General features: G+C 37.5%; 1 long non-coding RNA gene across 1 annotated transcript in view; it reads left to right on the top strand.

Moving 5' to 3' along the window:
- The first annotated feature begins 501 nt into the window (after positions 1 to 501).
- Positions 502 to 24,024, top strand: part of LOC110365697 (uncharacterized) — a 176,292-nt gene continuing 152,769 nt past the window's right edge. The window contains exon 1 of the long non-coding RNA XR_002425410.2: positions 502 to 696. This is a non-coding gene — a long non-coding RNA (uncharacterized LOC110365697). The remainder of the gene's footprint in view (positions 697 to 24,024) is intronic.

Raw genomic sequence — 24,024 nt, 5'->3', positions numbered from 1 at the left:
CTTTATTGAAATGGAAGCTGAACTTGCCTTCTTTGTAGAGGAAAACATGGGAACACGTTCCACAGAAGTTCAAACAGCAGCTGAAAGGAACTCGTGTGTTTGCAAGATTCTAACTGCTGTTCTTTGGAGGGCAAGTGTGAATGTGATTCATGAGTCTTGAATGTATGGAGTTTCTCTAATATGTCAGTTTTCTGTGACTCAGGCAATCGCATCCTTATTGAGGTCTAACACAGTGCTGGGACAGGCTGGGTGGAAATCCCACAGAAGCACTGGTTGCAAATTTATCCAACTCTCCAGAGCTCTAGCAAATGCAGAGTTTTCTTTCATATTACAGAGCTGTTTGGGTCAGAAATCACAGCTGTAGGTTGAGGTTTTAAAAATTTGGATTTAAGCAAATTAGAATGTTAAACAGCTTATCCCCGATCTCAGCCATAGCCTCCTGTGGAAGCGAAACAGTTAACAACTGCTACACCTTTACAGACCTCGCTAGTTAAGAAACATTTGCAGCTGATGGTCTTGCCAGTCAGCACAATTTAATTAACTAAGGAGGAGCTTATTTGTAAAGGAGTGGAGTATTTGTAAAAGGATGTGCTGTTTAGAGTTGCTTCATCTGAAGGTTTTCGATTACTGTTGTTATTTACTGTATTCAGTTTATCTGACTGAGTTTTGGTCAGGAAGGAGTTGTATCATCTGAAGGTAAGTACGTTCTGGAACTGTCCCGTTTTGGCAGAGTTCTTAACAGCAATGGCTGTCACTCTGTTGCTCAGTGTTTTCTCCTAATAGCAATAATCTGCTTCTGTTTGGACCTAATCTAAATTGTAATTCTGGTTATTTCCATGGCATTCCCATGAACAAGAAAGTGAGTGCCTGAGTGGGAATTCATTGAGTGTGTTCAGATAGGTTGTTCCTGTTTTGTTATTTGCCTCTATAGAAATGTTTATGCAGACTGGATTTAAATGAAGTTTCAAATGTGTCTTGGATGTGTTTCCAAGTACCTACAAAGCTCTGCTGTTTGTTGTTGTTGACCCTGAAAACACGGAGTGACTGGAGTGTGCTGGAATGCTTACACGCTCCTCCCTGGTTATTTCCCTCTTCCTGTTGTGTGATTACTGAAAATACGTTGCCATATATTATAGAAAACTTCCAGAAATATTGAAATGGAATTAAAAAGGTTAAAACCAGAATGAAAAGGGCTTAAGGTATAAAAGAATTCATTACTCACCATATTAATTCATAAGGAACATGCTGTTTTCCTACAAGTCATAATTACAGTCAAACAGTGGTAAATGTACAACCTTGTTTTATACAGTCACGCCTTCAACAAGGTTATTACTCTCCTTTTATTTAACATGTATGGTTTGATGTGAAAACAATGTATTCTTTAATAGATTTTGAAGAAAATATCTTCAACGAGTATTCACAGAAATGTTTGTGGAATTGATATATTTGCATTTCAATACACTCTTGTGCTATTTTTCTTATTGCTTCTTTGGGGTAGTTTTAAAATTTGCCCTACTTGAATGCAGCTATGGACTGACCCATGGTTATGAATTCATTATTTTACTAATTTTAATAGGAACGTGGAGCTATGTGAGAAAAAGATGATGATGAAAACATCAGTGTAAGGCTTTGAAGATTCTTTTTCTTAGGGACATTTTGCTTCAGAAAAACTTAAAAGCTGGCATTTTCATAAAGGCATTGGAATGCTTTATTATTTCTTGACACACATACACATTACACATAGTAACAACATTAGCAGCAGGTGCCTCATGTAACAAGTACCTGCTTTAGTGCTGGGAGAAGCAGCAGCAAATGTTGGGATTCCAGGAGCAAAAAGCAATGATACCAGATTGTCTTGTCAGCCTTACCCTAAGCAATTGCTTATTTTACCTAGAACTAGAGACAGCAAGAACTAGAATGTACTACAGTGCTACTTAATGGAAATTTACCATGTCTGATCATTTTTTAGATGGTGACATAACTTCTTCCACATTTTGTCTATATATAATCAATGCACAGGGAATCTTCCCACAGGTGTTGAGTTTTGAGTTTTTTGTTTGTTTGTTTTTGTTGTTGGTGGTGATTTTTTGTTGGTTTTGTTTGTTTGGTTTCAATTTTTTTAAATCTAGGTCATTCCTGAGTGTGTGTATTTGTTGAGTTTCGAAGTTGAGAAAATACTTCCTCTTCCTTCCAGGAAGCTTTTTATTTGTGAAAGCACTACAATTCTGGTATAAGAAATCATTAAAACCTTGCTTTACTTTTAATCACACATTGGAACAGCAAGGGAGATTCTCTAATGATAGAAACAATTAAGCAATTTTTGCAGTGGTACAAATTACTGACCATCAGCTTTGTACTACAGATAGAAGACCTGAACCACTTAGGCCTTACAGTAATGGAACATTTGAACCTTGAACTTTTGTTTTGTGAAAGTTTATAGTCTATGCATGGCTGAAATGGCTTAAACAAAACATAGATTCAGCCTTTGTTCATGTGCCAACATCATAAAAATACCTAAAGAAGAATGTAAGTTAACAAATCAAAACTAAAGGAAGAATTTAGCATCAGATTGATATTAGATGGAAAGATAAACATAAACAATAATTTGAATGGTGTAGGGCAAGGGTGTCAAACTGATTGTCACTAGGGGCCACATCAGCTTTTCGGTTGCCTTCGAAGGGCTGAATGTAATTTTAGGAATGTATAAATGTAGGAGGAGTTACATTTGACACCCCTGGTGAAGGAATGTATATGTGTGTGAGCCTTGGATAACTGGTTATGGCAGATTAAAGAAAACGATCAAATGGAATTAAGAGAAAAAACAGACAACTTGAGTAGAATGCCGAGTGAATCATCTATTTATAGGCTGTAATGCTGGGGAGATCGCTGTAATTACCCAGGTCAACTACTTGTATAACTCCTAGTTTGAAATCTTGTAAGTAGAAGGAATCAATACAGACCTGACTGACTGTAAATTGTCCCTCCCTGGAACTATAACAGCACTCACTTGCTGTCCCACTAAACACATCAGGGTGTACAGGGACCTCTCTATTAGAGTACATTAGCATCTCCCATTCACTTATTCCCTGTTGTGATGGGCAGTTGAATTCATGTTAGTGTGTTTCACCAACATTATTTGACCCAAATGAGTTTTGCCTGGTTTAAGAAGAGTTATAGCTGTCCGGAGATGCCAGCAACATCTGTGAATAAGTGTCTTTTTGTTTATAATAGAATGTTGTCTTTGAATTATAAACACATGTAAATAAATGCATACATGTGGACACAAACAGATGTAAATATATAGGGGTGCCTAGGGAATAGATTAAGAGGATTAAGTTTTTATTACAATGTAGTACAATTAGTTCCGTGAAGCAGTATATAGCAGTAAACTAAACTAGTATTTCTCCTCACTATGCTGTGCATTTGTTAAAAATACTGGGTGTTTGCACCAGCAAAACAATTCAGATCCTTGAAGTATGCATTCCAAAGGGAGTTAGAAAATATCCTAATCCTTTACCAGGATTCACTGCTTCCTATAGGTGCTTGGTGAATAAAAGGATTGACCACACTTTTGAGCCAGGAAAATAAATGAGTGTGAAACATCAGACTTTGTAAGAAAATTAAAACTAATTGTTGCGATAGATGTTTGGCCACTGAGACAAATGATCCTTTCAGTTGTGGACTCTTATTCACAGTTCTTCAAAATCTGTGCTTGATTAAAAAAAAGCCCTAAATAACTCTTCCCTGTTTCCCAGAAACTCTTATACTTTCTGCTTTGATGTGGGGTTTTTTTAGACTGTTTTTAATGTTTAGGTGTTTTAATGTGGTATTATTTAGATGATAAAAATATTTAGTGCATATGAATAAAAACATGTACAGGCTGATTTCTATAAGCAGCTTTACTTGTAATCATAGCTAGTTTGCAGTGGCATTGTATAACCCCTTTCAATTTTGAAGGTGTTTTAAATGAAATGTTGTTATATTCTCTTTGGATATTAAAAAATAGTTTCCACATTTAAAGCTCTTCTGTTACTACTGAATTTACACAGGATCTAGGCATCTCGATGTATACCATTCCCCCTTTTCTTTCCTAGTGCTTCACACTTCTGATGTTCTAGTATGTGAATTCTCTGTAGTTCCTACCCTAGGAAATCACACATTACTGTGCTAGTCACTGCTCTCTCTTGTGCTGAGCATACCTACTTCCTCATTCTGATCACTAAGGGAGCAGGATAATGCAGAGCTCGTAGCACAGAAGAAATGACATGTCAACATCACATTAGGAGAGTGACAGTATCTGTTTACTGTGGCAAAGCTGTGGTGCTTTTTTTTTTTTGCCTTTTTTTTTTTTTTTTTTTTTTTTTTTTGTCAGAAGGTTTAGAAAGAGCATCTAGCAGTTCTTACCTGGAGACCGTTGTAGTTGCCCCTGATAAAAACAGCAAATGTGGGAGATGAGTGTCTTTGGTTGTCTTCTCAGAGCTTACAGTTCATCCCAATACTAGGTAGCCTGTTTGGCTCTTTCTGGCTCTACGTATCTTAACCTGGCACTCTGCAAGTGAGCGTGATCACTGTCCCACTGGGAAGGCAAGGACTTTTATTTCATGCCTCATTTATACACTGTATTACTGAGCCTATGAAGTAAAAGCTGATATTTAAAAAAGAAAATAAAGTTAATGAGCTAAGAACCTTTATTTATTTATTTTGGATTCTCAATACAAGGAAATATACATGGAAGTATGTTTATTTTTGTGTAGTTTTTGAGTATTTTAAGGGAAGACAACCAAAACAAAATTGACAGGTTGTAGCCTGTGATGAAGATAACTGAATTTCTCAAGTCAAAGTGTCATCAGTGTGTTCTTCAGGACTTTTGTAATGAAGTTTTCCCTATATGAGTAAGAATTTTTTCATGTTCTTAGCTGAGCTGAAGGTTGGCACTGCTGCCATCAGTGAGAACTCTGATGGCTTGATTGGAAACAAGACTCTCCTTCCCCTCTTGTACTCTGTGTTGTGTGGCAGGCAGGTCACATCGCATGTGCAGACAGCAGCACGTTTTCTCTGCCTGCAGAGATTGCTTCTATTCTGCTCCAGGGCAACAACAATTTGCAGATTAAAATGCCCAAATATTGCACTTGTATCTTATCAGTGATAGGAAGATTAGCATATACAGCCTAAAGCCAGTGAATTTTTTGAGCTGTTGTCTGAATTACCATGAGTTGTGGAATATGTGGCAAAACATAGACCAGTAGGTTTGAGCTCCATCACAGCCTGTAATTATGCCTTCTTTTAATGGTCACTTTTCATAAAAGAATTCAATTGAAATAATCAGAGGCTATGACTCAAGATTTTGCTTCTAGAAAGAGCTCCCTGATCGCTATTCTGACTTCATTAAACTTCCTGGCTTCTTTAATATTGCATCCCTGGCCCTCCTCTTCTGTCTGTTTTATAAAATCAGAGGCAGAAATTTACTTTCAGAAGAGTATTTTAGGCTGTGATTCTGTGTTGAAAGAAGCACCTTCTTGTAATAAATGGCTAGGCTTTATCAATGGGTTCACTGGAGAATGTTCAGCAAAATAAGAAGGAAACAGGTCTAGCTGTTTTATGAGATATAGATCATTACCTCTCTGAGGCACTGACCCATTCAGTTGTTGCTTGTTAAAACAAGTGGCTGTGCTATGCCTTCCATGAAGTTCAGTTCTAACGCAGGAAGAAACCCCTGCTGAACTGTTGTACCTCTCCTCCATAATGAAGTGCAAGCCTGCTATTTAGTTTCAGCTATGTAAACTATCAGGAAAATTTACATAAATAGATTAGGCAAGAGAAGGCGAGACTATTTAACCATGAAAGTTTCCCCTTTAGATTAAGGTCTAGTTTCTGAGAAAATGAAAATTGACTCCACTGTGCATTTGTTTTTTAAAGTCTTCTACTTCCAGTTATTGTAAGCCTGTATTTTCTGTCAGTGTTGAGCATATTAAGAGAAAATACAACTGAGTATCTTTCACATACTCATTATAAGCACCAATCACTTTTTTAACCTTTGACAGTTAACACTGTGGAATTTCATCTCGATGTAGGCTTTAGAACAACAAAGGTTAATAAAACCTTATTGTTAAGGCTGTATTGTTTTCTGTGATTAAATCATTGGAACTTGAAAATCCAGTTATACAACTGGAGGAAAGTAAGAGAGGGGGCAAAACATTACATCTGGATGAAATGTAATTCAAAGGCAAGAGAAATACCAGAGTTGTACTCAGCATAGCTGTCTCATTCCATTTATTGATTTATTAAGCAAAATAGTTAAGCAGGAAATGCCGATGGAACATTTAATTTTTACAGATATTCTCAGACATGAAAAAACATTTGTTATACTCAGGTCTCAAGAGCCAAATTTGTAATACAATGCAAAAAAAGATTTTTGAGTAAGAAGAATGTCTCAGTAACTGTTTTTAATATATTTATCTGAACAGCTCAGAGCTTTTCTATTTTGGGTATGTATTTGTAAATACATATGCAAATATACATACCAATATTAATAACTTGTAATTTTTGTGTTGTATAATGCAAAAATTGTTTGCCCACAAAGTCATTATTTTGGGGAAAACTGAAAAACCTGTCTTTAACGGTATGAGTGAGACACTTCTAGGAGCAGGGGTATACTCAGCCTATTGTTATGGACAAAGTTGCTCACCATTCAATTTGAAGTGTGATTACACAGTTTTACAATTTCTGAATGGGCTTGAATTGTGAATGTATTAATGTCAGAGCTATGCTATTATGCTAATTTCTGTAGGACTGAACAGAGGGTAAACAAACATGAAAGTCTGAACCACCAGATCAGACACTTATCAAAGTCCTCTGTGGAAACATAAATGTATGTTTACATGTAAACTAGAGCTCTTGGGATGGTGAGTTGGTTACAAAATAATAATTCCACACATTGTTTATATTTCTGGTATATTCCATGTGGACAAACTGTACCCGTATGTCTTTTTGATGAAAGCTTAAGACTGGAATGCCAGGTTTTTTGATGTGATACTATTGGTGCTACTGACAGCAAAGCTTATATTTTTACATAAATACAGGATGGTTATTTTGATAAATTCATTTGTAAACATAGAGCAAATGCATACAGCTATGCTTGAGACTTGTACCCAGGAAATACTGCACTTTCCTTCTCTTCTGTATTCCTAGTCAATCTTTCCAAGTTTTTCAGTTTATTCCCCACTCTTCATTCATTCAAGTGCTGTTCTATTTTTTTTCCATATTACATGCCTGGTAATCAGGAATAATACATAAATAAGACACCATTAATCTTCAGACACACTCAATGAGTTAAATTAACCTGTTTTGTTTATAAGATGGAATTGATTATCTTCTAGCAATAGTTAAGACTTTCCTCTGGAAATGGTTTTAGTAAAACCATCATGAATACAAGATAACTATATTTCCCCTGAGTGAAGAAGACTGGAGGTAAAAAAGCAGACAATCTGGAGATGATTAGTACATTACTAACACTGCAGTTTGTTTTCCAAGTTTTAATTAAAATATTTAATGTGATGGTTCAACTGCAAATCACAGCCAGAGATGCACTACAGCTGATATTTATTTCCCCATTTAAGTCCAACTTAAAAGGTAGAGAGAGTTTTTGTTCTGTTAAAACAAACAATTGACAATTGTAGTAAATCTAGTCCTTTCAATATTGTGAGTCAGCTAGACCTCCAGTTAGGGAAATATTCTGTAATTCACTGTTTATTAGCCTGACAGGTGCAAATGCAGTGCTTACAGTTTCATCCCAGGGCTATGAAAATGTAGGAGAACATGAAGGCCTTTGTGCCTTTATAAGTTTGGAACTTTGAGAAACAGGATTTTAAGAATAATCATAATTACAGTTACAACATAGGTTGCCAAATCTTGTTTTTCTGCAGTGAATGAGGTTATCTACTTTGTGGAAATTTAATTGACCTTTTTACTTATTTTGCATTATACAAGGTAAATATATTCCTGGAAAACCGTGACTGCTTTAACTTCACAGTATCACAGTATGTTTGGGATTGGAAGGGACCTCAAAAGATCATCTAGTCCAATCCCCCTGCTGGAGCAGGAACGCCTAGGTGAGGTCGCACAGGAACATGTCCAGACGGGTTTTGAATGTCTCCAGAGAAGGAGACTCCACAACCTCCCTGGGCAGCCTGTTCCAGTGCTCTGTCACCCTCATGGAGAAGAAGTTTTTTCTCAAATTTAAGTGGAACCTCTTGTGTTCCAGCTTGATCCCATTACCCCTTGTCCTATCATTGTTTTCCACCGAGAAGAGCCTGGCTCCATCCTCATGGCACTCATCCTTTATATATTTATAAACATTAATAAGGTCCCCCTCAGTCTCCTCTTCTCCAAACTAAAGAGCCCCAGCTCCCTCAGCCTTTCTTCATAAGGGAGGTGCTCCACTCCCTTAATCATCTTCGTTGCCCTACGCTGGACCCTCTCCAGCAGTTCCCTGTCCTTCTTGAACTGAGGGGCCCAGAAGTGGACACAATATTCCAGATGTGGTCTCACCAGGGTGGAGTAGAGGGGAAGGAGGACCTCCCTTGATCTAATAACCACCCCCCTTCTAATACACCCCAGGATGCCGTTGGCCTTCCTGGCCACAAGGGCACAGTGCTGGCTCATGGTCATCCTGTTGTTCACCAGGACCCCCAGGTCCCTTTCCCCTACACTGCTCTCTAATATGTAATTTCCCAACCTATACTGGAACCTGGGGTTGTTCCTGCCCAGATGCAGGACTCTACACTTTCCCTTGTTAAATTTCATCAGGTTATTCCCTGCCCAACTCTCCAGCCTGTCCAGGTCCCGCTGGATGGCAGCACAGCCTTCTGGTGTGTCAGCCACTCCTCCCAGCTTAGTGTCATCAGCAAACTTGCTGATAGTACACTCTGTTCCCTCGTCTAAATCGTTAATGAATATATTGAATAATATTGGCCCCAGTACTGACCCCTGAGGCACTCCACTAGATACTGGCCTCCAACTAGACTCCGCACCATTGACTACCACTCTCTGGCTTCTCTCCTTAAGCCAGTTTGCAACCCACCTCACGACTCTATTGTCAGCAGTCTGGGATGCTGGCAATAAGTTAGGGGGGCTGACAAGCAACAGGTGCTCTCTGCACCCTGCTGCACAAGCTACCACACCTGCTGCTGCAGCCCAGTGCGAGTGGGACTAACCAGCTGCACAGCCTTGTTGCTCCTCCCTACACCTGGTGAGCAGCGACTAGTCGCTGCCCTCCCAAAGCATTTTTCAAGGCAAGGGGAGGGGGTGTGGTCGTCATCACCGTGGGAACGCCCCCCACCACATCAGCCGCTCTCTCGCAATGGCTGCTGGCGCTGCGGGGATCGGGACCCACCGGGAATCACGCTGTCCCTGTACGTTTCCCTCTGAGCTTCCTAATCTCGGCTGAACCTCGTGGTCAGCTGAACCCCGCCGGCTCCGGCTCTTGCTGGGCTAGCTCTGATCAGCTGGCTAACTTCCACGTTATTTTCATGAAAAATGAAGTAGCTTTCTTCTTTTCAGGAATGAAAACTCAGTTTGAATCCAATCAGGGCAAAGGGGTAAGTTTTGAAAAATTGGTCCACTGCCTAAGGAAAAGAATTGGGATTTGAAGTGTCCACATATCTCTTCTGAATTCAGTCACACACAGTCACATGCTGTGATTTTGGGAAAAGCCGTTTCAATCTCTTTCAGATGAAAAGACAGGAGTATTTTGGTTTCATTACTTACGTGAGTCGAGCCATTATTGTGTTTCACCTGAATTTCTCACAGACTAAATAAGGACTGCATTAGTTCTGGTCTCATGTGCAGGGCGGTCAGTTCAGTAATGGTTACTGTGAAAAAGGTGGGAGAACATGTATTAGTGATTTTGTTGTTTAAGAAAAGCTGAAGTCGGTATGTACAAGAGCTGTGAAATAAAAATATATGGTTCAAGGTCATTGACACAGTAGAGGTCAGCACATTGCAGGCTGTCAGACATATCAAATGTAATATTTTGACAGAGCAGGTTGACATTGACAAAATTGCTGAATGGGTTTTTGCCTGGGAGTTCATAAAAGATAATGATGGAGAACACATGTCAGAAGCATATAGAATTTTCTGAGAAAGAAATAAAGAAGAAATGCTAAAGGAATGCGGATTACATGAGAACAGGTGATAACAAAATTAGAATGTCTGCAGGCTGACAACCATAGGAGCAGATGGAAACAGAGTTCAGACTGAACTGGAAAGGAAATACAGAAAAAATGCAGATGGTCTGAGTACAGTGCACATATGATTTGCTGTACTATACATATGTTGGTATGAATGCAAAAATAAAAGTTCTTAACAAACCTGTGGATTTAAATGCTACAGAACCTTACAATGCTCAAGTCAGTTGACCCAATTCTTACTTGTTTTTTTTATATTTCAAAGTGGAGCTAACGTGTTGCTATAATGATTTGGTCCAAAATAAATTACTTCCAAAAGGGAGAACAATGGAGCAATGAAAAATTCAACACAGTGTCAGCATGAGTGAGATTTGCATAATTAGAATTTTGTATAGCACCCAGCTCTATGATCAAAGTTGTCCTGAGCTGAGCAGTTATATAGGAGTGACAAAAAAAAAAAAAAAAAAAAAAAAGATGGAAGAAAGGAGGTTAAATGATGTGATTAAGAAGAATGAGAAGGTAGAGGGTTGCCATCCACCTTGTAGTTATGGTCATGTGGGTATGAAACATTAATGGAGTTTCCACTGATATTCCTCTGTTGGTGGAACACTGCTATGGAAGGAGAAAGCTGGAATACACAGACCATCAAAAACACTTTCACTGCCACAACTTTCTGCTTCTCCATGAAAAAGTGTCCCAGTGCCACTATAGCAGCAGCAGTTCTGTGCTGTCAGTATGTCCCCCCAGCACTGAGTGCCTGGCTGCCTCTGGACCTGTGACATAGTGGGATGAGAATAATAGGCTTTGCCTGGTATTACAAAAACATTTGGAGGTTACTTTCATTAAAGGCTGGCATGCTGGGAGGATAATCTGGTAACAGGAGCTATGTGAGAACTTTTTCTTAGATTGTTACCACCTGGGAATTAACAGAGAAACTTGTAATTCTCTGATTTCTTGTGGTCCATTTGCATGAGTTTGCAGGTCTCGGTCACAACATGAGAGCATAGTATTAAGAAACCTTGTAATAATTAGCAGGCTTGCTGCAAGACTCAACAGAAAGGTCAGGATTCTTGTTTCTGACTTCAGAAAAAATAGATTTTTTTTTTTTCTCTGCTGGAAGTGTACTAAACTGGAACTCTAGAATTAAATTCATTTTCACTAATCTGATATGAAAATGTCATTATGTTAGCTGATTTTATGTGTGTCCCCTGCATCCTGTCACCTTCCCCCGTTATCCACCCAAATCTTTGAGTCTCTGTTAGCACAATATGACTAATCCTATGTAGGTCAATGGTATTTCAGCCAGTTGTTCTCAACATCAGCACACAGATATTTTATATTGTTACAGAAAATGGGTTTTGTTAGCCCCTTCAAAACAGAAACAGGAAAATCATGAGGACACAACTTTGGCTATGTCTGCAATATTCACATTAATAACCTATTAATAAAAACTGTTTAGGCTAGTGTGCTGCCTCCGTGAGATTTCAGAGTGTGATATTCAATAGCAGTGCCTCTTACTGGCAGATATGATCAAATTGCAGGATGTTCCTTTGTTAGTGACCGCCTCCTTCACAGGGACCCTTCCCTGATTGACTTATTTCTTGTTACTACATCTGCTTACTAAAAGTAGCTGTTATATAACTTTGTTTCAATGTTAAAACAGTCTTCCAGAAGGTCTGTGTGTTCTCTACATGGGGCAGGATTGAAAAGAAACATGTCCCCAGTACACTGTTTTCTTGTAGTTAATATTACAGTGCGCTATGACAAATATACTATTGTTGCATGAATGTTCTGTGGATATTATGAACGTAATAGAGCTAACAACAAGCATGGAGGATGAGAAAAGTCTTAACAGCAGCTTTTGTGAGGTGAATGCCATTTGAGATTTGCAATTGTGAAGTAGTATTTCCCGATATTATTTAACAAGGACCACCTGAAAGTTCAGGAAAACTTCTGTGATAACAGATGTGTCATACTTATTTTAAATTGGAATTAAATTTGTTCATTCCATCATAGAACTTACTGTGCTTGTATGGACAGTGATATGAAGAAGCAAAGCATTATTTGATATACTGAAGTGTAATTTCTACTTAGGAAACTTTGCTTTGATATTTCATGTTCTTATTATTTTATTGTGATATAAACATGGAGGTTTTTATTACAATTATTAAGCATTTTCCTAACTCAAGAATGGCAAGACAAGCTTCTTGTATTAATGAAATCAAGATGCACACAGACACATATCAGTTATAGTAAATATTTGCAATGCAAGGTAGACAATAACCTTTTTTTCCTTTACCAGGGCAAACTGTGTTGAATACAGTATGAGAATTCATCAAATAGCTGCAGTTCTATGCTTTCTGTGATAAGTGGTAGAAGTTGCAGAGCCAGGCTGTTCAACGTTGTAGTTAAATTGAACAATAAATACAGAGGAATATAATTTACTTCTTCTTTCAGGGTAAACCTGGCAAATGTAATTCTCACCCTTAGGGAATGGTGTGTTCAGAAAGCAACTTTTAAAGCATCTAGCAGAACATGTATATTCTTATTTCTATAATCTTGACAATGGTATTGTTTTGCTGTGTGAGTTCTCTTATATCACAGGTCACTCATAGGATTTTTCATTGTCTCTGAATTTTGTGATTGTCCCTTATCAGATGAGGGAAGAGAAACACATTATTTTAGAGGAGGCCTTTTGGGGTAAAGGAAAGTGACAGAACTAGCGTCCTCTACTTGGAGTAGAATAGTGTTCCTCAAAAATTTACAGTCTGTTTTCTAAAGGTATCTTTGAAGTAGATGGAGAATAAAAAGAGGATTTCCAGGGGCACTTTGAAGGGCATACGTGCTTCTTTTCTGCATTGTATTGTTCAGCATCACTGCTCTGATTTTTGATATCTGGCACTCTGATCCCAACACTTCTTTTAAACAAAGAATGCCTATAGTCATACCCTCCAACGTAAAATACTGCTCACTGATGGCTCAATCCAATAAAAATATCCTCTCCACCTGGTTGCCAACAATCCAGATAAAGAAATCTTTACCTTTAGCTTCCTGCAAGCTATGGTGTCAGTCTGCTGTCTTTATGCCCTGCATTCTAGTTTCTTCAGCTCACTTTGTTGGTTTGTCTCTATCCCAGTTCTGTAAAATTAGTAGATTAAAAACCCTTCAATGCTAACTTTTAAAATTTTGCTTATTTGTTATGTATAGGTTGTATTACATTATAGAATTATACTAGGGAGAAATCAGATGAGCAGAGGTGAGGGCACAGCAGTCTTCAGGAGATGCAGAGGCCAGCAGGGTGAAGAAATCAGTAACTAGATTAGCCACACAAGAAATCAATTATTTGACTGTATCCTATCTGTTTGTTATAATTTTGATACCGTCTGTTGTCTGTTATGATTCCACCTCTGTCTGCTCTTGTGGCAGTCATAGCTCTGCTTTCTGCATAGAGGCACAGGTAGCAGATGATGATGGGGGTGAAATGCAAAAGCGGAGGGGGTGTGAGTGGGAGGGCAGAAAGAGATGTGAGAGGATGAATCACACTGGTTCAAGTGAAGATACAGTTAGGGAGAGGACAAAGAAAGAGGATGAAACAGCAAGGAGAGAAAGCTGCACAGGGTCTTTAACCTGTGGTGCATCAGAAATTGTGATCAGAATATTTTTTCTTTTTTTTTAATATGGGAACAGGAATACATTCTAAAACTAACTTAACTATAAACGAGGAATGAAACTCTTGGTGCCCAGCATGCAATTATACAGCGTGTTTAATTAGACCTATTTAACGTTGTTTGAGATTCCCAGATGGATGATGAGTATTGCATCAAAATAAGAATCTTAACATCCTGCTTAGATATCTGAAATTCAATTACCATTGGAACTCATTAGAAAAATAATGCAAACAAAGAAGAAAGAAAAGGAAAATGTATTCTACGAAAAGATACTTAAAAATTAAAAGGGATAACCATTAGAACTTTTGTGTAATATTCACTCACTCATTTAGATTATTCAGTTTCCTGAAGATGTTTGCCAAAATATCCTTCTAGCCAAGGGTATTCATAAAATAGTAGGGAAATAAGCACATTAAGAGTATCTCTACATATCAATGATGAGATGTATGTTTAATATATTATGTTTAATTCTCTAGAATAATAGATATAATATGCATATATGAATGTCCTTCTGAAATACTGAAAAGCTGTACATAATCTTCAATGATGTTGGGAAGAAGTCACAGAATTGTTACAAGAAGGGTACATACATCTTTTATGTATGAAGATGGTTAAAGAAGGTGATTTATAACTGAACAATGGTATTCTACAATGCTGTAATTGTCCTGTAGATGGAAGTGCATGGGCATTTCAACTAAAAAAAAAAGTAATAAAAATTACAGTTTTGGTAAAACAATCAAATAATATCTTAATTTACCTGATAAAACATGCATGTAGATTTTCAGGGACTAGAAAATACCACTTTTGATACAATTGTTTGCGGTTTGTGTGGTGCGGTGGTTTTTTGTGTGTGTGCGGGCTGTTTTTTTTCCAACTGATAGTTGTAGAAGATCTACAGATATTGTTAAGACACAAGGCATAATGATAGGGTGAATTACCATAGGCAAAGATGTTAATTGAATTTTTAGTCTGTGTTATTCAGGGAAAGAGCTGTACAGAAATGACGTACAATGTTTTCTAGATATTGATGTTCTGTTCTCTAGCATCTCTGCGTTCATTTAAAACAAAACAACAAATATGAATTGCCAAACCGAACAAAAAACCCCAAACAAAAGCAAAAGCTTTGCTCTAAATTCATAAATAAAACCTTCAAGAAAACCCGTTCAGCGATGACAGTTTGTCTCTGCAGTTTCTCTGAGAAAAGTCTTCATTGTCTCAGTCCTTGGTATTTATGGGATTTGTGTGGTTTGTGTGCCAGATATCGGATTTATGGTCTAGAAGATAGGATCATAGAATCATTTTGGTTAGAAGAGACCCCAAGGATCATCAAATCCAACCATAACTTAACTCTAGCACTAAGCCATGTCCTTAAGAACCTCATCTATATGCCTTTTAAACACCTTCAAGGGATGGTGACTCCACCACTTTCCTGGGCAGCCTGTTCCAATGCCTGACAACCCTTTCTGTGAAGAATTTTTTCCTAATATCCCATCTAAACTTCCCCTGGTGCAACCTGAGGCCATTTCCTCTTGTCCTGTCACTTCTTACTTAGTCAAAGAGACCAACCCTCTCCATGCTACAACCTCCTTTCAGGTAGTTGTAGGCAGCAATAAGGTCTCCCCTCAGCCTCTTTTTCTCTAGGCCAAACAGCCTCAGTTCCTTTAACTGCTCCTCATCAGACTTGTGCTCCAGGTCCCTTACCAGCTTTGTCACTGTCCTCTGCACTCTCTCTAGTATTTCAATGTTGTTCTTATGATAAGAGGCCCAAAACTGAACACAGGATTCAAGCTGAGACCTCACCAGCACTGAGTACAGTGGCACAATCACTTCTCTAGTCCTGCTGGCCACACTATTCCTGATACAAGCCATGATGCTGTTGGCCTTTTTGGCCACCTGGGCACACTGCTGGCTCATGTTCAGCCAACTGTCAATCAACACCCCTAGATCCCTTTCTGCCAGGCAGCTTTCCAGACATTCTTCCCTGAGCTTGTAGCTCTGCCTGGGGTTGTTGTGACCCCAGTGCGGGACCTGGCACCTGGCATTGTTGAACCTCATACAACTGGCCTCAGACCAGTGATCCAGCCAGTCCAGATCCCTCTGTAAAATGTCAAAAGATGATTGGGTAAATGATAGCAGCTGTGGTCTTTTGCTGATAATCAGTCCTCTTTTTATTTTTTTCCTCAAAAATGGGAAAAGAAAGGTGATTTTTTGCAATGAATATTACAAAATATTCAGTAAATTACTGTCGAGGGTTAAGATTGCGGGGTGACAATAAAACCCTGGCAGATGTATTGTTAACCCCCTCTCTCTCCCCCTCCCCACACTTCCCCCTCCCTCTCCCCCCTTTTCACTAAGGAGAGGCGATTGGGAGGAAAAGAAGCACGGAGTGAAGAGAGTTGGAAAAAATTAAAAATGTTTTACTAATGCTACTAATAAGAATAGAGAAAATAATACAAAATATACGAAACCAATCTTGAAAGTCTCAGCAACTGCAGAGCCGGCAACCAAAGTCCTGGATTAGACTCCTCAACCAGTAGGAACTGGATTCAGTCTGTCACTAGGCCTCAGTTTGCAGGGACGACTAGCAAGGTCCTCTCCTGATGTCGGCCATAAGCAGAAGGGAAAAGGGAAAAACCAACGAGATCCTCGTGATCTCCCACTTTTATATGAAGTATTCACATGAATGGAATGTTATACACAGTTGGTCAGTTTCTTGCTCACTTGTTTCTCGTCGCCCCTCTCGCGAGATGTCCATCTGTGCTTATCAATAAGTTTGCATTCCATTGCTAGGTTTACCAAAACATGTGTCTGGTGCTCCAGGAAAATGCAGTTAATATGAAGATTTTAGCTGACAGGCAAAATTCACTGAAAGAGAAACTTGTTTTTAGCAAAACCAGGACAATTACATTTTTTGACCTGACTTTTAGAAAAATGTGTTCAACTCATTTTTTTATAACTGGAAGCAGCTGAAATCTTTCCCAAAACTTCCATAGGAATTTGAATACATTAAAAGACCAAGTTCTCAATCCCCATTTTTCTATGGATTTTCAGATAAATAAAACTAATATACACTGTGCCAGCTACCTAAGAGAGAAGCTAATTCCTGAGGTTATGAGCATTTTGGTTTTCTTATATCTACTAGAACTGCTATGCAAGCCACCTACAGTTTTAATCCACATTTGAATATTTATTTCACCTGTCATTTATGAAATGTGTTCTATCGTGTCATGAGAACCAAATCAATAGTGTTGCTATAGTCCATAACCACTTTTGGAGAACAAAATATCTTAAATAAGTATTAACAAGGGTAATAGTCTCTTGGGATGCTCCGAGTTAGTTATGTTGTGAAAGAAATGTTGTATTGCAATTCCTGTCAGTTGTTTCATAATTCAGTCTCAGTTTGTGTGGTAATGTATACTTTATATAGTTAAATACTGGGACATAATATTAAAAAGTGTGTTTATGATGGTCAACTAACACATAGCTGTGCTAATCTTTTAGTTAAGCATCTACGTCTGTTCTGAAATTTAGGGGCATATTTCTACGGGTATTTAGTCTTGAAAGACACAAATACCTCTCTGGGAGCATTCTCCAAAGCTGATTTGCATCTAACTTCTACTTCTCATTGAGAGCTGAGCATGTTTTTATTCTATCTACCAGCTCTGTAAACCATAAAGAGTGCATATACTTTAATTATGTAGCCCAAATACTTTTAAGTGACATACATTTAATTTAAAGAATAGGAAGAAACAAAAAAATGAATGTCTCTACCGGAAAATATATGCAACCTGACTTTCAAGGGTGTGAAGCATACACAGATTTGTTTGATATCAGTGGCAGCTGAGGTTTCTCAGCATCTCTAAAAATGAAGCAAAAGAACAGTTACCATGGAAATGTTATTTTTGTAATTTGTTAACTTAGGTGGAAGACAGGTCAAGATAAAATGTTTTTAGAAAAAGAAGTAAGGTATATTTTCCTTTCGGGAATATTTTCTTTTTAAGTCAATTTCAGTTCTAGATCAACCCTTTTGTGTAGTTTGAGTTAAAAAAAAAAACCCTGTGTATTAATCACAACTACTGTGTACATGTTCTTCAGTTAGCTTTCAGCCTTTACTGGAAGCACACCTATTTAAAAAGTAAATGGTACATGATAGTGTCTTAATTAAAGATATTATTAAATGAACTAGAAATGAAAAATTGAAGGAATTTTAATTGAAATATATGTAAGATAAATGGTGACCTTGAGCTCTGTTTCTGATTACTTGTGGTTTTATATATATAAGACTTTAATATAAATTACGTAAAGCATCATATTTGCATGAACTGTTGTGAATGCTTTTTATAGATGTGTAAATTGCTTAGAGTGGAAAAAAAAATCATCAGTAGTTAACAATAGTCTAAAAGCATGGTAACATAGAATGCTTATCTGAAATAACATAAAGTAACATTCACATATATTTACGTGTTTTATATTTGCTAAAAAAAAAAAGTCATATGAACCATATGAAAGAATTATTTGGTAGGTGTGTACCTCAGGGATTGCCTTCAGCCGATAAAGAGCAGATAAGAGTACAGGAGGAGACATTCCTTTGCACAAGAGGCACCTAGAAAGTCATGTCCAATTTAAAGTCAGTGAGCCCTTGAAGTTACAGCTTTCCAGCCCTGCTGTGAGCTGTGTCTGCCAGAAGCACTTAAGTTTGGTTTCTTTAAACTGGCCTGAGCTGTGAGCATTACATTAGCATTTTAGATTAAATTTGCTGTTGCCACCCAGTGTTGAATTACAGCCTGTTACAGAATCGTAGCTGCTTTGTCAGAGATGGTCTGCAAATTGCAAAGCTGTTTCCACTAACAGTGTGAATATTTCTAGGATGGCAAACCTATTTCTGTCCCATTTCTGTTTGTATTTTTGGAAGTTCAGATTTTTACCTTTTTTATTATTATTTTTTCCCACATCTGTAAAGTTCTGAGTAAGCTTATGAGAGCAGCATAAGGGTTTTGCCTAGAGTTTCTGTAGTAGCTGGGCTTGAGTTTAGAGAGGTGAATCTCTCAAGCTGGTTGACTTGACACTACTGCTGGTGTGGCTTGCTTATGGCAGAGTCTGCATCAGGGCCCAAAAGTCACTGCTGATGAGCTGGAGTGACAGTCGAGCTGTAGGCAGGGCAAACCATCAAGAGCTTTGGGGCTGAATAGAAAGCAACCCTCAAGGTGAACATGAACATGATGAAGGTACCTATACCACTTCTGTACTGCAGGGAGCAAGTACAAGGTGGAATCTACTGTCCCTCCAGTTTTGAGATCCAGTTTTCTTGCTGAGGTAACTTGCCCATTTGTGACAGCTTGCAAGGGAAGCAGCACGTTTGTAGGTATAGGCATCATTTTCTAGGTATAGTAGAGATCAAATACAAAGTGACAGAGACCCAATGAAGAAGCCAGGAAAATCAAAAGCTACAGAAGATTCACCATTTTAATGACATCAGTTGTTTGAGCAACCTCCTCCTACTGTCAGCCAGCTTCCTAGAACTTCTTGGTACTTCAGCAAGCAGCAGGCAGCATGGGCTTCTGCCAAGGCCTACTTATACTAGGAGATTAATCCCACATGTTAAAATAGTAGATTTAGGAGGAAGGGGTTTGATTAGGGCAATAAGTAATAAGATTTGAACAACCTGAAGCAGAGGTTAAAGGTGAGTTTAGAGAAATCAATATCTATTGAAAAAATCTGTAGATATGAACTCCTCAGGAAAACGTTTTTCTCTATTACTTTTATAATTCCCTGTTTTACACTGTACCTGTAAGAAACATGCTATTTTTATGCCATGACATGCATGTTTTCTCCCAAAACATTAGCATGAAGCTACCTCTGGAGTGAAGCGCTGTGACTGATTTCCCGAAATGAGGCTTCATTTTCCACTTCTAGTCATTCTGCCACACCTGAAATTAATTGTGGCACTATTCCCAATTTATATTGTTTTGAGGAGGGGTGAACATTAAGCTCAGTTTTGGGTTCTGTTGAATAAATAAGAGTATATCAAATGATAACACAAAACAAGAATTCTAACTAGTAATTACTTTGTGGGGTATTCTGCTTAATTGGAACTGGCCATAAATTGCAGGAGTCTGTGTGTTATCCTGGTACTCTTAAGATCTTCAAGAATTTTTCTTTTGGCTATTAAAATGTTATCAGAATATTTCTTTGCTGTTAATAAGAGCATATAAATGGTACTTTGTGCCCTTAATAAGAGTGTTTAAAAATAAAAAAACAAAAAATGAATGCTATTAATACTGAAAAATGGCTCAAGTGGGACTACAGTTAGAGTTTTGCAATTTATCTCTCTAGTTAATTAGATTGTCTACTAACTTCTGAAAAACATAATGTATGCAGTTTCTGCTAAAACACTTCACTTGCCCATTAAATTTAGCAGTTCATGTTGTCTGTAAGTTTCTGTCATTTTTCTGTTATATCACAGTAAAGGTCAAGATTTTTCAATGAATAGAGAATCCCTATTTAAATGAAATGATTTTCTTGTAATGCACTTTTCCTTCCATGTAAATACTTTTAAAGGAGCTTTTTATCAGTTAAATCAATAATTCAGTAATCATCTAATTAAAAAACCCAAACCAGAAAAACCAACCAAACAAAAAGCACAAAAAAACCAACCCCAAACAAACAAAGCAACAAACCAAATCACAAACCTAAGCACAACCTCAGTCTATGTATAAACAATGTAAACAATCTCTACAATACCCTGGAATCACTCTGTTAGAGTATAATTTATAGAAACACCCAACTAATTTCAGAAGCATACATTTATTTAGAAGACTTAAGCATATGCAAGAGTAGTATCTTCAAAATGTTTTAAAATAGTTCAGTCTTAGTGAATTGAACAAAAAAAAAAGCTTCTGATGCAAGTCCTATTGCATTCATGAGGTTTCACATAATCTTCAAAAACTGACTTTAATTGTTTCTGTGTGAATTCCGTATAGTGCTGGAATCAATAAGTTGTAAGAGGAAAATAAAACTCAGGGCATCATATTCTTCTTTCTTTTGCATCTCCTATAATCACTTAAGTGAGTGATAAGTATGTGTAGAATGCAAGTAAATCAGGATGAGAATGCAACACAATCTTTCTGTAGAAGCATAAAGAATATTGCAGAGAAATACAACACCAACATGTAAGATTTAAAACAATATTTAATATTGTCCTAAGCAATAGTCTTTAGCTGGAAATTTACTGCAAGTCTGGACTATGGGGTTCAAATTACCCAAAAAGTCCAATTTGTCTGAAGTGGGAGGATTTCCAGTAAATCTAATAAATTAGTGGTTTTCCCTCTATGATTCCCAACACATTACTGTAATATTTTATGAGTTTTGAATACTTTATTAGTTTTCAGTGGTTCCCAACATCTTGCTGTTATAAATAAGAGCCAATAAATCGATTCTGAGTCAATCAATCGATTTTATTTAGCAAGCGGTAATTAGGCAAAACAGCGCTGGGTGACCGGGGGAAGCTCAGTTCCGCCAACAGGCACACCAAATCAACCTTTCGTATGTGCTTATATACGTTATGCGTTCGTTTACGTGCTGGGAATTTCCGTCTCTGGAACTTTTGTTATCTGTTGCAACATCCGAGCGCTTTGTTATCTGTAACACCATCTGGGAGTCCTATTATCTGTGGCACCATCCGGTAGTCCTGTTATTTATGACACCATCCGGTAGTCCTGTTATTTATGGCACCACCTGGTAGTCCTGTTATTTATGGCATTGTCTTTAACTACTACTACAAGGTTCTACAAAACATAATCAAACTCGCACAAGCACAGTTACTGCTTACAATAATATGCATAATACAATTGAATCCTACTCGATTTGTTCAACATTAACAATTTTGACCATCACTTATTACATTGCACTTGATTTTCTTTTGGAGTATAAATTATGTAGCACTTCTGAAACATATAGAGATGGGCTAAGCTTGTGATATTTAAGAAGGAAATTCTGTAGCCATATGAAAAAAAAAAAAAAAAAAAACAAAACACCACACCACCCTGTTTTTTCTCCAGTGTTTTGTGTTTTCCCAGTGTCCAGCACTTGTTTGGTATAGGAAATAGTAAGAACCATGTAATTTAGAACATTCATTCTAGCATATCAGTCAGATGCACATGAGAATCTTGACTGAAAGCAATCAAAAGGAGTTTTCGAATCACGGCAGGATAAAATGCTGATACAATGCAGCTATTGCAGACATCCCATTCCCTCAAGCAGAGATTTCTTTCTTGTTGCATTTTGGTCCTATTGCAAGATCTGTAAAAATGGTGCTGGCAAATCTGCAAACAAAGAATTAACTGTAATCCAATCTGGATGCAATAAAACCCAATATGTCTGTAACAAAACATTTCCTAAATCCTCTGAAGCTGAGCAAGATTTAATCCTTGTTATTTTTGTAAGATGATAACAAGCTGCTTTAAAATGTAGTTGCAATTACTTAGCAGGTGGCAATGCTGGAATGGGTGCATTTGTTTTGAATCATTGGATAACAGAATGAGGTGATGTTTTTAGGCCATGATAACTGCAGGCACTGAAAATCTTCAGATTTTTCTGGACTAGTGTTTCATTCCACATATTTTCCAGCAAAAACCCACATGTGTGCCTCGATTTGTTTGAGTTGCTTTATTTCCATGGAACCTCTCTATCCTTTTATCAGCCTTATAAATAAAACAGCAACTGATAGTGAAAATTCATGGAGGAGGCTTTCCCAAAACCAGCCACAGTGAAGAGCTGTGTAACAGATTTGAAGCTTGCATATCAAAATGCTGATTTTTTTTTTTTTTGGTTGATCATATTAAAAATTTTTATTCAACTTTATTTTCATTCATTGTCTTTATGGAATTTTGTATCTAAATACATTTTGTATTTCCAAGACATTTCACAAAGTCAGAATTATCTGAAATGAGAGCAGAAATGCAATTTCTTGCTGTCATTGGCATCTGTGAAGCTAGGAAATCTGTATGCAAGTTATCCTGAATGGATCGAAGGGCCAGCATGTACGTATAGAGAGAAGGAGAGCATAAACAAAAAGATTAGAGCCTTGCGGCATGTTCTCGACTGGCAAAAATGCTTTTAGCAAAGTTCGTAAAAATTAAAATGACTTAATTCATACTTAAGCCAAAATAACAAGTTTAGGTCCTTCAGTTTTCCATGACTAACCATGGCAAGGCAGACTTTTTTTATTACCTGCAGAGCTAGGATGATTAAAACCCTTATCTGAACTGACCAGGAAGGCAGTTTCTGCAGCACAGGCTTGATAACTGGTCTTTGGATAAAGTACAAAGAGGAAACTGCACCTCATCTATTACTGTAAATATGGAAAACTAAAAACCTGAACATTTGGAGATGAATTCCATCTCCTTAGTTTTCACAGAATCACAATTTTTGTGAATAATGGTTTTGGTGTTTGGTTTTGTGGTTGTTGGTTGGTTAGTGTTTGGTGTTTGTTTCATTGTTGCTGTTGTTTTTTAATTTTATTTTTAAAAATGATTTTTATTTTCAAACCACAACCATTTCATTTAGAGAAGCATGGACTCTTTGGAACTGTTAGTGAGCTCAGAAGTTCTGAAGTTGTGACTGAAATGCAGTCAGCTTAGTATGTAGTATGTTATATGCAGCTTTGTTGTTACTACCTAATGGGTTAATACCAAGCAAGTCATTTATATCTTCATGAAAGGAGACTGCAACACCTTTGGTGTAAATGTGTATGGATTAATGAAAGCTTAATTACAGCAAATGCAGCCTTCACTGGAGGAAATGAATTAGAAATGACCAGCCAGAGGAGGCTATAAAGCAAACAATCAATAGTATTAAACTGGGAAAAATGGCTCATTCTTACTCTTGAAAGAGCAAAAGGGAAAAAGTTTTGTCAGTGTTAGAAATTACCTTCTGGTAAGATGGTAGATTCTGTTTTCAAATTTTATAACTGACTGCAAGATCTAAGAGTCCCTATTTAGTTTCTAATCTTTGACCTAAAGCTTTCAGATTGGTAGGTATACCAGTGGCCCACAGTGATCTAATTTAAGTGTTATTAGAATTACAGCATTGCAACATGAGGGTATAAATAATACAAGAGAGAGAACAATTATAGCAATTAACCATGGCATGCACCACAGAAAAATCACCCTGTA

This window comes from Columba livia, chromosome 6 (assembly GCF_036013475.1).
Source record: "Columba livia isolate bColLiv1 breed racing homer chromosome 6, bColLiv1.pat.W.v2, whole genome shotgun sequence".
Lineage (NCBI taxonomy): Eukaryota > Metazoa > Chordata > Aves > Columbiformes > Columbidae > Columba > Columba livia.
This window is presented reverse-complemented; position numbering and strand designations above follow the sequence as displayed.